The 13,710-nt window shown below is 43.0% G+C and overlaps 1 long non-coding RNA gene across 1 annotated transcript; it reads left to right on the top strand.

Moving 5' to 3' along the window:
- Positions 1-4,548: 4,548 nt before the first annotated feature.
- Positions 4,549-11,134, top strand: LOC138970435 (uncharacterized). The gene is made up of 2 exons (XR_011456939.1): positions 4,549-4,833; positions 10,131-11,134. It is a non-coding gene; the product is annotated as an uncharacterized lncRNA (long non-coding RNA).
- Positions 11,135-13,710: the final 2,576 nt, after the last annotated feature.

Below are 13,710 nucleotides of genomic sequence, written 5' to 3'. Positions count from 1 at the left end.
GCCCTGTCCACACACACACACACTGACCTTCATCTCCACAGCGGCCCCGCGGCGGTACTGTGTGACAAAGTTACTCTGTCACACACACACACTGACCTTCATCTCCACAGCCGCGCGGTAATGGGTGATAAAGCTACCCGCCCTGTCCACACACACACACACACACACACACACACACACACACACACACACACACACACACACACACACACACACACTGATCTTCATCTCCACAGCCGCGCGGATCTGTGTGATAAAGCTACCCGCCCTGTCCACACACACACACACACACACACACACACACACACTGATCTTCATCTCCACAGCCCCGCGGTACATGACTGTACTGTGTGATAAAGTTACTCGCCCTGTCCACACACACACACACACACACACACACACACACACACACACACATAATGCAGTCATACTTAATACAAATTAAGAATAATAAACACAGAAAGATGTTAAGCAGATTAAGGACTAGCACACATTGTCTAAAAATTGAAAGTGGAAGACTTCAGAATATCCCTAAAGAAAATCGTCTTTGTATTGAATGCAATGTCATAGAAGATGAAATACATTTTCTAGATAAATGCAATAAATATGTTAAATTAAGGGATGAATTTAAAGAAGATGCTTCACATATCAATATGAAATATGCTAACAAAAATCCAAGTAACTTATTTTTAGAAGACGAAGTTCAAGTTCGTCTTGGCAAATTTGTTACGGATTGTTTTAGCATTGTATAATGCATTATTATTATTTGTTGTTTGTTGTGTCAATAACTTTACTGGTTCATGACAATAAACATTATTCTATTCTATATTCTATTCTATTCTATTCTATTCACACACACACACACACACACACACACACACACACACACACACACACACACATTGACCTTCATCTCCACAGCCCCGCAGTACTGTGTGATAAAGTTACTCGCCCTGTCCACACACACACACACTGACCTTCATCTCCACAGCCTCGCAGTACTGTGTGATCAAGTTACCCGCCCTGTCCACACTCACACACACTGACCTTCATCTCCACAGCCCCGCGGTACTGTGTGATCAAGTTACTCGCCCTGTCCACACACACACACACTGACCTTCATCTCCACAGGGCCGCGGTACTGTGTGATAAAGTTACCCGCCCTGTCCACACACAAACACACACACACTGACCTTCATCTACACAGGCCCGCGGCGGTACTGTGTGACAAAGTTACCCGCCCTGTTCACACACACACACACACACACACACACTGACACACACACGCACACATACACACACACACACACACACGCACACTTACCTTCATCTCTACAGGCCCGCGGTACTGTTTGATACAGTTACACGCCCTGTCTAAACACACACACTGACCTTCATCCCCACAGCCCCGCAGTACTGTGTGAAAAAGTTACCTGCCCTGTCCACACACACACACACACACACACACACACACACACACACACACACACGCACACTTACCTTCATCTCCACAGGCCCGCGGTACTGTTTGATAAAGTTACTCGCCCTGTCCACACACACACACTGACCTTCATCTCCACAGTCCCGCAGTACTGTGTGATAAAGTTACACGCCCTGTCCACATACACACATTGACCTTCATCTCCACAGCCCCGCAGTACTGTGTGATAAAGTTACTCGCCCTGTCCACACACACACACTGACTTTCATCTCCACTGCCCCGCAGTACTGTGTGATAGTTATAGAAAGACACAAACATACCGACACCGGAACACACACACAAACACACACACACACACACACAAATACACGCACACACACACACACACACACACACACACACACACACACACACACGCACACTTACCTTCATCTCCACAGGCCCGCGGTACTGTTTGATACAGTTACTCGCCCTGTCCACACACACACACTGACCTTCATCTCCACAGCCACGCGGTACTGTGTGATAAAGTTACTCTGTCACACACACACACTGACAAAGTTACCCGCCCTGTTCACACACACACACACACTGACCTTCATCTCCACAGGCCCGCAGTACTGTGTGACAAAGTTACCCGCCCTGTCCACACATACACACACACTGACCTTCATCTCCACAGGCCCGCAGTACTGTGTGACAAAGTTACCCGCCCTGTTCACACACACACACACACTTACCTTCATCTCCACAGGCCCGCGGTACTGTGTGATAAAGTTACCCGCCGTGTCCACACACACACACTTAACTTAATCTCCACAGGCCCGCGGTAATGTGTGACAAAGTTACCTGCCCTGTTCTCACACACACACTTACCTTCATCTCCACAGCCCCGCGGTACTGTGTGATAAAGTTACTCGCCCTGTCCACACACACACATACACTGACCTTCATCTCCACAGCCCCGCGGTACTGTGTGATAAAGTTACTTGCCCTGTCCACACACACACACACTGACCTTCATCTCCACAGCCCCGCGGTACTGTGACAAAGTTACTTGCCCTGTCCACACACACACACATTCACCTTCATACATCTCCACAGGCCCGCGGTACTGTGTGACAAAGTGACTTGCCCTGTCCACACACACACACACTGACCTTTATCTCCACAGCCCCGCGGTACTGTGTGACAAAGTTAACCGCCCTCTCCACACACACACACTGACCTTCATCTCCACAGCCCCGCGGTACTGTGTGATAAAGTTACCCGCCCTGTCCACACACACACACACACACACTGACCTTCATCTCCACAGCCCCGCGGTACTGTGTGATAAAGTTACCCGCCATGTCCACACACACACACACAGACCTTCATCTCCACAGCCCCGCGGTACTGTGTGATAAAGTTACCCGCCCTGTCCACACACACACTGACCTTCATCTCCACAGCCCCGCGGTACTGTGTGATAAAGTTACCCGCCCTGTCCGCACACACACACACTTACCTTCATCTCCACAGCCCCACGGTACTGTGTGATAAAGTTACCCGCCCTGTCCACATACACATACACACACACACTGACCTTTATCTCCACAGCCCCGCGGTAGGGGAGACCGGGGCTAGTCCGCCCCCGGGGCACATCCGTCTTTGTCTGTTTATTCTTTCGTTTGCCACCTTTTAGTCATTCACACCATGTGAGAGTGGTGTCCGTTCTTCCCGCCATATCCGCTTTGGATTGTACTGACTGGAGTGTGTTCACTGAAACGTCTGCTGATATTGATGAACTCACCGATGTTGTAACGGATTATATTTCGTTTTGTGAGGAAGTGGCCATCCCAAAAAAGACTGTGAAGGTGTACGCGAACAATAAACCATGGATTACTAAGGACATCAAGGCTGTCATAAATGAGAAGAAAATGAACTTTCAGGACAAAGAAAAACGAAAGAACATACAGAAGAAACTGAATACTGTGATACAGGAAGGGAAGAGACAACATACAGAAGAAACTGAATACTGTGATACAGGAAGGGAAGACACAACATACAGAAGAAACTGAATACTGTGATACAGGAAGGGAAGAGACAATATACAGAAGAAACTGAATACTGTGATACAGGAAGGGAAGAGACAATATACAGAAGAAACTGAATACTGTGATACAGGAAGGGAAGAGACAATATACAGAAGAAACTGAATACTGTGATACAGGAAGGGAAGACACAACATACAGAAGAAGCTGAATACTGTGATACAGGAAGGGAAGACACAACATACAGAAGAAGCTGAATACTGTGATACAGGAAGGGAAGAGACAATATAAAGAGAAAATAGAAGAAAATGTCAAGGACCACAATATGAAGAGGGTGTGGGAGGGTATGAAGATGATGAGTGGGTACACGGGTAAGAAGGGTAGTGGCAAGGGTGGCTCTGTTCCAAGTGACTATGATGTGAACGATCTCAATGCGTTTTACAAACGGTTTGACAGGCATGATTTCAGCCAGACCAGGACTGAACTGACCGATCGACTCGTGAACACTCCTATGAATGAGCAGGGCGAAATCATGTCTGTGACTGAGGAGGATGTTGTGAAACAGCTCAAGAAGTCTAATGCTAAGAAGGCAGCAGGCCCGGGTGGTATTACACCAAAAGTCCTACATTTTTGTGCTGAGCAGCTTTGCTCAATTCTCACTGTGATTTTCAACATGTCTCTGTCACAGTCAAAAATCCCATCCCTTTGGAAAACATCTTGCATCGTCCCAGTTCCAAAGAAAACCCCGGTCAAAGTGATGAACGACCTGCGACCTGTAGCATTGACTTCTGCTGTCATGAAGGTTCTTGAGCGACTAGTATTAGTGAAGCTTCAGGTGCTTACCGCGGAGTTTATGGATCCGTGGCAGTTTGCCTATAGAAAGGGTAGAAGTGTTGAGGATGCCGTTTTACATGTGTTGCACAGTATCTATTCTCATCTGGATAAACCTGGAGCATGTGTTAGACTGATGTTTTTTGACTTTCCTAGCGCGTTCAATACGACACAGCCTCACCTTCTTGCTGAAAAGCTACTGAAGATGAAAATTAGCGTTCCAACTGTATTGTTGGTCACAGACTATCTGACCAACCGACCCCAGTTTGTTAGGGCTGGTACAGTACCATCTAATGGCCCGAACACAAACACCGGTGCTCCGCAGACCGCGCTATCTAGTGTACTGAATACCAACACAGGAGCTCCGCAGGGAACAGTATTGTCACCTTTTCTGTTCTCCCTGTATACTGCTGACTGCAGGAGTTCTCACGGGTCGTGCTTCATCGACAAATTTGCTGACGATACTGGACTTACAGGACAGATTACTGACGACAATGACACACACTACAGACAAGAAGTTAGCAAGTTTCAAGTTTCAAGTTTATTGGTCCATAACCCATGGGGGCATTTTGAACAATAAATACAATCAATACAATCATGATATATGCTAATATAATAAATAAATAAAAAAATAAAAAATTAAAAAAAAATTATGAAAAACTGTTACAAATTCTATTAGTAAAGTCCAAAATATTCTTTAGCAATTTCTTTTTCTTAGTAGCAAACAACTTTTTAAATTTAAGTGCATTAGGTTTTTTCCAATAGTAAGGTGGTAACAACTCAGCTCTTTCTTCTTTGAAAAAATCACAGACAAATAAATAATGGAATTCATCACCTATGTCATGCGATACACATTTGGTGCAAGTTCTTTCTGACCTCGGGATGTTAAGATAACGTTCTTTCTGTACAGGTAAATTGTTATTTAATGTTCTAAACTTCATCATTGAAACACATTGCTGATATGGCAGGGTTGTGACGTAGTCTTCACATGCAAAAATATCTTTGAACATTCGATAATTCCAAAACATATTTTTTGTTCCAATTTCTGTAAACCATTTATGGATATACTGGTCATATTACCCGCTATTACGAGCTAGTCGTGTGACAGAGAGTTTTCTTGCACACGAGACTGTAGATGTTTCACGACGGCTTTAGCCGGAGTGAAACAGCAGCAGTCGAGTGTGCAAGAACACTCTCTGTCACACGACTAGCTCGTAATGGCGATTATGTCTCACAGCTTCAACAGAGGAGAGAACAAACACGTTTTGCGTACTCACGCTTGATAAACCTAAACACAGGAGCAGCCATTGTGGAGAGATCTACTTTTTGACGAAAGTGAACGAACAACTATGAATGACGTCTCGGTATATGTGAATGACGTCACAGTCATCGTCACAGTCTGTATCTTTAGAAGCATTCCATTCTTCATGACGTCTTTCTGTGTCTGCATCCGCGAAATGTTTGTTCTTTCCGGGGTCTTTGTCATCTATGTTCAGAACTCTGTCCTTCTAGTTTCAGACTAACAGGCCTCCTGAGCGAGCCACTTTCCAAGGGAAGCTAAACTCGCGTATGGAAACAGTACTGTAGTCTGGGATGCCGTTTTCAGTATTCTCAGCGTTGAAGAATTTGTAAAGAGAAGACACGACAACAGCAGGAGAAATAAAAGTCGTGTGTGCATTTTGGGGCTTTTGGAGGGACGATTTCGAGTTTGAATCCGTTCTTGCACATGCTCCAAAGCGTGTAACATACAATCTTGCACACGTTTGCTTTAGTAGTGGCAAAGAAGGAAAGCGTGTGACATAGACTTCTTTTTACTTTCTTTTTAAACCATGTGCTTGAGTATTGAATATTTTCTTGAGAGGTCCAAAGGCCAGAGAGACCAATTTCATTTAAGGTTTTTTCAATGAAACATAAGTACTTGGATTCAATCATCTTGTTGATATACAATCTATAAGTAAAGCAATACACAATACTTGAAAACTTATTTTTATGAATAGGACTAATCAGTTTATACCAATAGCAAAGCATTCTACATTTCATATTAACATCTAGTGGATATCTTCCAAGTTCACCAAATATCATAGCATTTGGAGTTGATTTTTTTAGTTTGAAAACAATTTTATAAAAACGCAATTGAAGTTTAGTAGCAAGTTCACAGGAACCAAAACCCCATACTTCACATCCATACAATAAAATTGGAGCAATCATTTTATCGAACAGGTCAACTTGTATGTCCACAGGTAGTGACAATTGTCTACAAGTGCGCAAAAGAACAAACATTGCCCTTGAAGCGCGATCATATAGATTCTTCTGTGCGATTGAAAATGTATTATTATAATTAATCTTAAGGCCCAAGTACATTACATCAAACACTACTTCGATTAAATTGCCATTGTACGTAAACAGTGGTTTATTTCTAATTTTACCTCTGGAAAAAACTATAACTTTCGTTTTGTTTACATTAATATTTAGACGCCATTTTAAACAGTATTCGTGCATTTTGTTTAAACATTCTTGCAGGTTTTTTTCCGACTCTGAGCAGATCACAGTATCATCCGCATACAGTAATAAAAACATTTGAAACAAAGCATTTACATCCGTATCATCCATTCCAGCCACAATAGCCTCTCTTGACATAGATTGTAAACCATTACTGTTTTCCAACAGAAAAGGCTTTAGATCATTTAAAAATAGAGCAAAAAACAACGGTGACAAGTTTTCCCCTTGTCTAACTCCACACAAACTGGGAAAATATCCAGAACACTCACTATTAACTTTAACACAAGATTTGGCATTTTCATACAAATTTCTTACAGTTTTTAAAAACTTTCCATTAACATCAGAACTAACTAATTTCTCCCATAAAAATGCACGGCGAACTTTATCAAACGCTTTTTCATAGTCTACAAATGCACAAAACAGTCGCTTCTTTTTGTTGAGAAAAAAATTTAATATACAATGCAAAGTAAAAACATGGTCTAGTGTTGAAAAACCTGTGCGGAAACCTGTTTGTTCTTGACCTAATTTGTTATTACTCTCCAAAAAGTTTGATAACCTATCATTTAAAATTGCACTGAAAAGTTTTCCGAAGCAGCTGAGTATAGTAATTCCTCTATAATTTGTGGGGTCAGCTTGAGAGCCTTTATTTTTGTACAGTGGAATAATTTCACCTACGGCCCATTGTGTTGGAACCTTTCCTGACTGCAAAACAACATTAAACAACAATACATAAATATCAATCATTCGATCATGTGACGCTTTTAAATACTCATTAATTATTTTATCCTGACCGCATGCCTTATTGTTTTTTAGCTTGTCTATACATTTGATAACTTCCTCCTTTGTAAAAGGCGCATTAAGAAATTCATTACTTGCTTCATTTAAATGTTCATTACTATCATCCATTTCATTTTCATCACACTCTTGTAGTTTAGTGAAATGTTCGAAAAACTCAGAACAAGTTGGATAGTTAGTTTTGGAATTATTCTTTTTATTTTTATTTAGAAGATTCCAGTATGCTTTCGGGTCAGTACTTCTTAACTTTCTCAAAGTTTTAACGAACTCATTATGATACGACTTGCATTCCTTTTTTATTGTCTTTTTGTATTCTTTAAAAGCACTCTTTTTTTCATCTTCATTGAACACATTTTTAAACCGTCTTGCTTTGTTTTTCGCATGTAAAAATATTTTTCTTTTCTCTTTGCAAATTGCACTAAACCATGGTTGTTGTAGTTTAAATTTCTTTGAACGTGGCTTTTTCATAAATTTTTGTTTTTTAATTACACCGATTTTCTCAGCAGAACAATTTAAAATATCACAAATCTTATTAGTAACACTATCAACGTCATCTGTTGTCGTACTCTCACTTGTAGCTAGCATATTTTGTAATTTAGTTTCGACAGTATACATATCATCCTCATTCAGATTAACTACAAAAGCTAACTTGGTCCCATTGTTATTGTCCCATTTTGGTTTTGTGTACTTGTTATCCTTTTCTCTACCTTTAGACAGCAGATCTTCATTTTTGTTTTTTTTCACAACTTCTGCTAGGCGTACTTCATTATGTTTTAATAAATGCAAAACAACAGGACAGTGTACATCAGAATACATTTCACAAAATTCCATCACAGAAAAATAATTAACTTTCGAGAACAAATCCTTTGACATAATGCAATAATCAACAACGCTCTTATCCTTACATGTGCATTTACCAACCCCTGTATCATCGCCAACTCTACCATTAGCAATAACTAAGCCAGTCATTTTACAAAAATCAATCAATTTAAAACCAAGGTTATTGGTATTATTATCCTGTGAGGCCCGCTCACCTATTAGAGTACCAACCTCATCAGAGTCAAACAAGTCATTATCAACAAAACCTTCTGAATGCTGATCATCTTCATGCAACATTTCACTCAGATGACCAGTGCGGGAATTTAAGTCTCCTAACAGACAAACATAATCATTATCTAACCCAAACTGCATGTACACCTCTTCTAGTTCAGCATAAACATCTTTGTTATGGTAAGGTGACCCTTCAGGGGGAATATATAAAGCACAGAAAAGGGTGTCACGTCCAAGTATTTTCTTATCTAACTTAAAAAATAACGCATTCTCACACATTTCTACATCCAAAAATGTATACCATATTTTCATCTCTTCTTTTATCTTATGTGACAGCTTTTTTTCTTCAAAAATAGTTATATTATTAGCAAACACTTCCCGTAATAAAACTAATACACCGCCTGATTTTCTGCGAAATGTTCCTCTATTCTTATAGAATGCTATATAACCTGGAATGTTAATCTCATCAATATCATCAAGTTTGCTCTCGCTAAAACAAATAATGTCATATTTGGCAATAAATTTCACAAATTCAGGAAATTTTAGCTTTGAAGTGATTCCACAGACATTAAGCGCTAAGCAGGAGAGTATATCAGGATTATCCTCAATACTATATTCAGAACCAAAGGAATCTCCAATCTCACTATCAACATTATATACATCTATTTTAACAGTAGATTTGTTACGTACATTCTCAACATCTAACGAGTCAAAATGAACATCAACATCTGACATTACAACAACATTATCCATTTCATGCGCATTGCCAACATCCAGAGAGTCATGCAGAATATCAACATCAGAAACATTTGCATACACATCAACAACATCAACATCATCAGTATCACCACAGTCTTTCACCACTCTGTCTTCACCTCCCTCTTCACCACCATCATCACCCCAGACATTCACTATATCTTCATCACCACAGTCGTTCACACTGTCTTCACCCCTCTCATCACCACCATCACCACCACAGTCATTCACTCTATCTTCACCCCTCTCATCACCACCATCACCACCACAGTCATTCACTCTGTTTTCACCCCTCTCATCACCACCATCACCACCACAGTCATTCCCTCTATCTTCACCTCTCTCAACACCACCCTCACCACCACATTCATTCACTCTATCTTCACCTCTCTCATCACCCCTATCATTACCACAGTCATTCACTCTGTCTTCACCTCTCTCATCACCACTATCATCACCACATTCATTCCCTCTATCTTCACCTCTCTCAGCACCATCATCACCATCACAGTCCTTCACCACTCTGTCTTCACCTCCCTCTTCACCCTCATCACAATCCTTTACCACTCTGTCTTTACCTCTCTCATCACCACCATCACCATCACAGTCCTTCACCACTCTGTCTTCACCTCTCTCATCACCACCATCACCATCACAGTCCTTCACCACTCTGTCTTCATCTCCCTCTTCACCATCAACACAGTCCTTCACCACTCTAGCAGCTTTGTGGACTGGTGCGACGAGAATTACCTGGACTTGAACACAGGAAAAACTAAAGAAATGATTTTCGACACTAGAAGAAAAAAGGTAGCACACAAGCCTATCGTGATAGCTGGTGTTGAAGTCGAACAGGTTAAAAGCTATCGCTACCTAGGTGTAGTGATCGACAACAAGCTGTCTTGGCATGCCAACACTGACCAAATCTTGAAGAAAGCGCACACGCGCATGTACTGTCTAAGGAAGCTTAAATCGTTCTCTGTTCGTAATGACATCCTGCAAATGTTCTATCTGTCCACTGTTGGTAGCGTGTTGACATATGCATGTGTGTGCTGGGGGGGTAACCTTAGTAAACAGGATAGTGACAGGCTAGAAAAGCTAGTCAAGAAGGCTGGATCTGTTGTAGGCAGGAAGCAAGAGACCATTGAATCAGTTTGCCAGAGACGACTGACTGACCGACTGACCTCAATTTTGGCTGACGAGACACACCCACTGAAACCTGAATTTGACTCTCGACGCATTGACAGGAGTGGTAGACTGAGGGCTATGGTTGCTAGAACGTCACGTTTCCGCAATTCTTTTGTTCCCAGAGCTATCCATGCTTTCAACCAATCACATGTTAGAGGCCTCTATCATGTTTCTCTGTCATAATTATTACTGTACTCTGTTGCTGGGTTATCTGTAATGTATGTATTTTTAGTAACTGTATTACCGTAGCCCAAATGTGCGGTGTTCTAGTCGACATGTGGTGCTTTGTAAACCTTGTGTGTGCGTGGATGTGGAGGTGGACTCTTGGACGTCTTTTTGTTATTGGAATTATGGTTTTTGTTAATTTGTATTGCTGTTGCTGTTGTTGTGTGAGTGAGTTGTGAGTTGGCAGACTTGACTTGACGGATGACTGTTTGCGTTAGTGAGACTGTGTTTAGTATGCATTCTTATTCTTTTGATTGGAAATGAGTATTGTTACAACATAATTTCCATATGGATTAATAAATTTGAGTTGAGTTGAGTTGAGTTGAGTTATATCCTGCAGAAGTTCAGAGGTTGCGCGCCCATATATCGTGAGTACAGATTACAAAAAGTGTTTTTCTTCATTTTTGTAACATGAATGCATAGCGGTTGACTTAGGTTTTGATGCATTACCTCTGAAAACAAATACTTAGTCTTGGTGTCGAGTGAAAGTGCGTTAATTAAGGTCGAGTTCTGACGAAAGTTTTGCTTCTTCCTTCCCATGTTGTGCTCGCTATCTGGCACTAAAGTTGCCTGCCCGTGCGGGGGCAAGTCCGCCTATTTGTCATGGGGCAAGTCCGCCATGAAGAATGTGCAGGTGTGGGAAACAGTCCAGTTTACATCTGCCATAACTGTGACTCTGATGGTGACTCCATCTATTCTCGATGGTAAAGATTGCAGATTCATGTCTAAAAAAGACTGACGCCGATTTGTGTTACATTCTTTCGACATTCTTTTGTAGTTTTGTCATTGGCATTTTTGAACCTAAATATTGAAGGGAATTAAAAAAGCTTTCCCACTGATCGGGTGCTTGTTTGACTGGCTGTGTGTGCGTGCGTGCGTGTGTGTATAAAGCTTGCCCACTACTATTCTTGTACCTACTATGGGATGAGAGCGGCGGACTTGCCCCACCCTGTAGGCGGACTTACCCCGACTTGGGGCAAGTTCGCCTACGTTAGGGTAGGTCTACTTAAAGCAGTATGTACAACAAATTTTCATGCACACATAAAAACTGTCTGCACATTGATATCAGCGACACGTTTGTCTTGATGTAAAATAAAAAATCAGTCTTCTAGTTCATCAAACTCGCCAGTTATGCTACCAAAAGCATAAAAGTAGACGGACTAGCCCCGGTCTCCCCTACTGTGTGATAAAGTCACCCGCCTTGTCCGCACACACACACTGACCTTCATCTCCACAGCCCCGCGGTACTGTGTGACAAAGTCACCCGCCTTGTCCGCACACACACACTGACCTTCATCTCCACAGGGCCGCGGTACTGTGTGATCAAGTTACCCGCCCTGTCCACACACACACACACACACACACACACTGACCTTCATCTCCACAGCCCCGCGGTACTGTGTGATAAAGTTACTCGCCCTGTCCACACTCAATCAATCAATCAATCAAAATGAAGCTTATATAGCGCGTATTCCGTGGGTACAGTTCTAAGCGCTTGTCAAAGAGTTGTCAACATAGGACTAACAAAGAAACTAACATCTTCAGACGGACACGAACCCTATCACACACTAGCAAACCCTGGTAAACATAAAACAAACAACTGTTTAACAACGATGTACACATCAATAGCTAGGTCCAAACAAAATAATATTAAGCACAAAGAAAACACCTCTCACAGAGCACAGCACAAGAATGTCTTTTGGGGCACAACACATCACGTCGAGCATGAAAGTCGCAGCCAGCTACGGGAAGAACTGAGTCTTCAACCTACTCTTGAACGCGTCAAGAGAGGGGCTCTGACGAAGCTCAAGCGGCAGGGAGTTCCAGACGGACGGGCCCGCGGAGGGGAATGCACGCTGACCAGCAGATGCGAGTTTCGAGCGAGGGATGTGGAGGCGGAGAGGGTCAGCAGCAGAACGAAGGGGGCGGTCGGAGGGCTGGGTGTACAGGTCCAGGGAAGATTGAAGGTACTCGGGAGCAGAGTCGTTGAGACACTTGTAGACTGTGACAAGAGTGGACAGTTTGTAGGAGATTCGGGTGTTGACAGGGAGCCAGTGCAAGGAGCGAAGTAGGGGGGGTGATGTGGTCTCGCTTCGTCTTCCTCAACGTCAGCCTGGCAGCGGCGTTCTGGACTCGTTGTAGGCCATGAATGGATGAGGCGGGGAGGACGGCCAGAAGGGAGTTGCAGTAGTCAAGACGACTGAAGATGAGGGAGACAACCAGCTTGACACAGGCGTCGTGGGTGAGGTAGCGACGGATGGAGGCGATGCGTGTATACACACACTGACCTTCATCTCCACAGCCCCGCAGTACTGTGATACAGTCACTCGCCCTGTCCACACACACACACTGACCTTCATCTCCACAGCCCCGCGGTACTGTGTGATAAAGTTACTCGCCCTGTCCACACACACACACTAACCTTCATCTCCACAGCCCCGCGGAACTGTGTGATAAAGTTACTCGCCCTGTCCACACACACACACTGACCTTCATCTCCACAGCCCCGCAGTACTGTGTGATAAAGTTATAGAAAGACACAAACATACCGACACCGGCACACACACACACACACACACACACACACACACACACACACACACACACACACACACACACACACACACGTACACACACACACACACACACACACACACACAGTCACACACACTCGATTACACCTACACACACTCGTACGAAAACACACACACACACACACACTCACACACGCACACACACACACACACACCGTAATCCCCCTCGCACACACACACACACACACACACACACACACACACACACACACACACACGTACACACACACACTCCCAAACCTACCCCCACACACACACACGCCTACCCCTACACCCCCAACACACACACCCTCCCCTC

The sequence above is a fragment of the Littorina saxatilis genome, linkage group LG7 (assembly GCF_037325665.1).
Source record: "Littorina saxatilis isolate snail1 linkage group LG7, US_GU_Lsax_2.0, whole genome shotgun sequence".
Classification (NCBI taxonomy): domain Eukaryota; kingdom Metazoa; phylum Mollusca; class Gastropoda; order Littorinimorpha; family Littorinidae; genus Littorina; species Littorina saxatilis.
The sequence above is the reverse complement of the archived record's forward strand: the minus strand, read 5'-3'. Positions and strand labels throughout refer to the sequence as shown.